At 33.1% G+C, this 2,978-nt stretch overlaps 1 pseudogene; it reads left to right on the top strand.

Moving 5' to 3' along the window:
- The first annotated feature begins 350 nt into the window (after positions 1 to 350).
- Positions 351 to 1,831, top strand: LOC106333646 (annotated as a pseudogene).
- The last annotated feature ends 1,147 nt before the right edge of the window (positions 1,832 to 2,978 follow it).

Here is a 2,978-nt window from a genome sequence, read left to right as displayed (position 1 = left end):
AAAATATAACTGAAGATATACTATTTTTTTATCAAATCTTTATTATTTAAAATCATTCATTGCCATATATACTTTTGCCACATTAGAGAATTCCGTAAATTTTATTTAAGGAAATAATAAAGTACATTAATGATGAATTTATTGTTAGTTTAATAAAAAGCTTATTATATAATTAGATGAACCAACATATTTCTCTAATGATTCTAAGAATCATTCTAGTGATGACATGTGGCTAACTTGTAATGCTTATCAAATAATATATAGGGGATTACAACAAAAATCTCCAGCTGTTATCTTTTTGCTCCACTCTTAAAACACAAACCCTTTTTCTTAAGCCATCAATCTATCGAAACAACCACACGAGAAGAAAAACAAAAATGGTTGAACAAAAGAGATTCGCTCTATTTCTGGCTACGTCCGATTCAGCGTTCGTGAAGAAGACGTACGGAGGTTATTTTAATGTGTTTGTTTCCACATTCGGAGAAGAAGGAGAGCAATGGGATCTCTTCCGAGTGATCGACGGCGAGTTTAGGAGAAAGATCTTGATAAGTACGATGGATTCGTTATCAGTGGAAGCCTCCATGACGCTTTCGGTGAGGCCGATTGCATCGTTAAGCTTTGTTCCCTTTGTCAAAAACTTGACGACATGAAGAAGAAGATTCTCGGTATCTGCTTTGGCCATCAGGTTCTCACACTAGAATTATTATCTTATGATTATAGTTGCTGATTTGATTTGATCCGTAAAATCCATACGTAATTAGGGCTTTCAAAACCCACCCATTTGATTTAATAATCACTCAAATTCAACAGTATTTTTAACACTCTTTGTTACACTATGTATTGGCAAATAAGAAGCTATTTTTGCTTATTTGAAACTGTAATCAATAAATGAGTGTATGGTGAAAGGGAAGCATCTATTCTTTGTTTGCGTATATATATAGGTTGCGTTTTCTCAAAATGATCGCAAAACGTTAATCATCTTAACTTTGCAGAATAATATACATGAAAAGTTAGACGTTAGGTAGAAGTATTAAGATTTTCTTCGTTCCTTTTGTTTAAATGTAAACGAGAAGGTATAAATTAGCGTTTGAAACGATCCAGACTGTAGTGTTTAGTACCATTTTATTAGATTTCTTGATTCAAAAGATTTGTGATGATTGAATGATTCATTCTCTTCTTGTTGTTGAAAGCAGATACTATGTAGAATCAAAGGAGGGAAAATTGGAAGAGCAAGTAGAGGTGCAGACATGGGGCTAAGAAGCATAACAATGGCTAAAGACGCAGTGAAACCAGGTGGTTTCTTCGGAGAGAAGACTCCGAATTCATTAGCCATTATAAAATGCCATCAAGACGAAGTTTTGGAGCTCCCTAAGTCAGCTACACTGCTTGCTTATTCAGACAAATGCAACGTCGAAATGGCCTCCTTTGGGAATCATTTCCTCAGCATCCAAGGCCATCCTGAGTACAACAAAGAGATTCTTTTCGAGATCATTGACCGCGTAGTCAATATGAAGTTAATGGAGGTTTACTTACTTTATTATCTTTTGTCCCATTTGTCTTCGATGTTGCAGTCTCCAAGCTTTTGAATGTTTTCTTTTTTTTTTGTCTTGTTCCCAGCAAGATTGTGCGGATAAGGCAAAGGAAACGATGAAAAACCGGGAACCAGATCGGAAACAATGGCAGACTCTCTGCAAAAGCTTTTTGAAAGGAAGATCCGAGCAACTTTAATATATAAAACAATTTCTGTGGAATGAATATTCAGAAATGTTTCTATCTATTTATGCAATAAATTTCAAAATGTTCAAGTTTAACGTCAGTTAAACGATGAACAAAAGCAGCAGAGTTGCATTAAAATTATATGTAATGAATTTCAAAATGTTTCAGCTATTTATCTATACAGAATAAGGAACGGGAAAATCTCAAACAATTATCTTTTATATATGTAATGAGCTCCTGAACTGGTCCACGAACTTAAGCTCATCAGCTATCAAAGCGAAAGCTTCTACTTCAGTTAAGGCCTTGACAGTTCTTGTGGAGGACATGATGTTTATCACTATCAACACTAACACTTCAAATCGAAACCACAGAGCTTTGGCTCATCAGACTGTCATAACAGGCCTCGGCAAATGCCTAATGAATCTCAGCCCAAAGCTATGTCACAACGGTCATCAACGATTCTCTCACAACAGGATAAAAGCAGAGGAGTTTTTTATAAGAACAAAGGGATGATGTGAAATACAGAAAAGGCAGATGGCTTAAAGCTCAAGAATCGAATTACAGCTCTCGATTCTGTGGACGTTTGAAGATGATGCCACATGTGTTAGTCAGAACCAGCTGTAAGAGTGTGTCAGCAGTGCAAAAACATAGATGTACGACATATAGGTAATCAGTCGAAAAACATAAATGTACGACTGATTACAGTAGTCCTAATAGCACTGGTCGCTAAATAAATCAGTCGTATGTCAGTAACTAATTTGCGACTATTCTATGACAACAAAACCAGTTGTAGATTATACTATGTATTTTTACTAAATTATTACATATTAAAAAATATATGTCAAAATTTTGATTAGGTTTGAAAATGAAATATTGATTAATTTTTTATAGATTATCATATATTTTATTAATTGATTTTGTTCAAATATTAAGTAAATGAAAACTTCGGGATAATTAATTAATCTTTTTAAAAGTTATGTTTATATAAATTTTGTAGACAACCTCTGAGAATGAAATGGCTTAAGAGCTTCTCCAACGGCAGGTTGCAGAAGAGTTCCTAGTCAAAAAAACAATAATATAAATACAAAAAAGTAGGAAAGAGAAATGGTTGAAGTTCTTTAAACTATGTTCTTAGAATCCGTTAGTAAACTTTGGTGCCACATGTTTATTTTTCATTAGCTAATATTTATTTAAAATAATTAAATTAAAATACATAAATATAACACATTAAGATTTTTTTTTTTTTTTTTTTTTTTTTTTTT

This window comes from Brassica oleracea, chromosome C3 (genome assembly GCF_000695525.1).
Source record: "Brassica oleracea var. oleracea cultivar TO1000 chromosome C3, BOL, whole genome shotgun sequence".
Classification (NCBI taxonomy): Eukaryota; Viridiplantae; Streptophyta; class Magnoliopsida; order Brassicales; family Brassicaceae; genus Brassica; species Brassica oleracea.
This window is presented reverse-complemented; position numbering and strand designations above follow the sequence as displayed.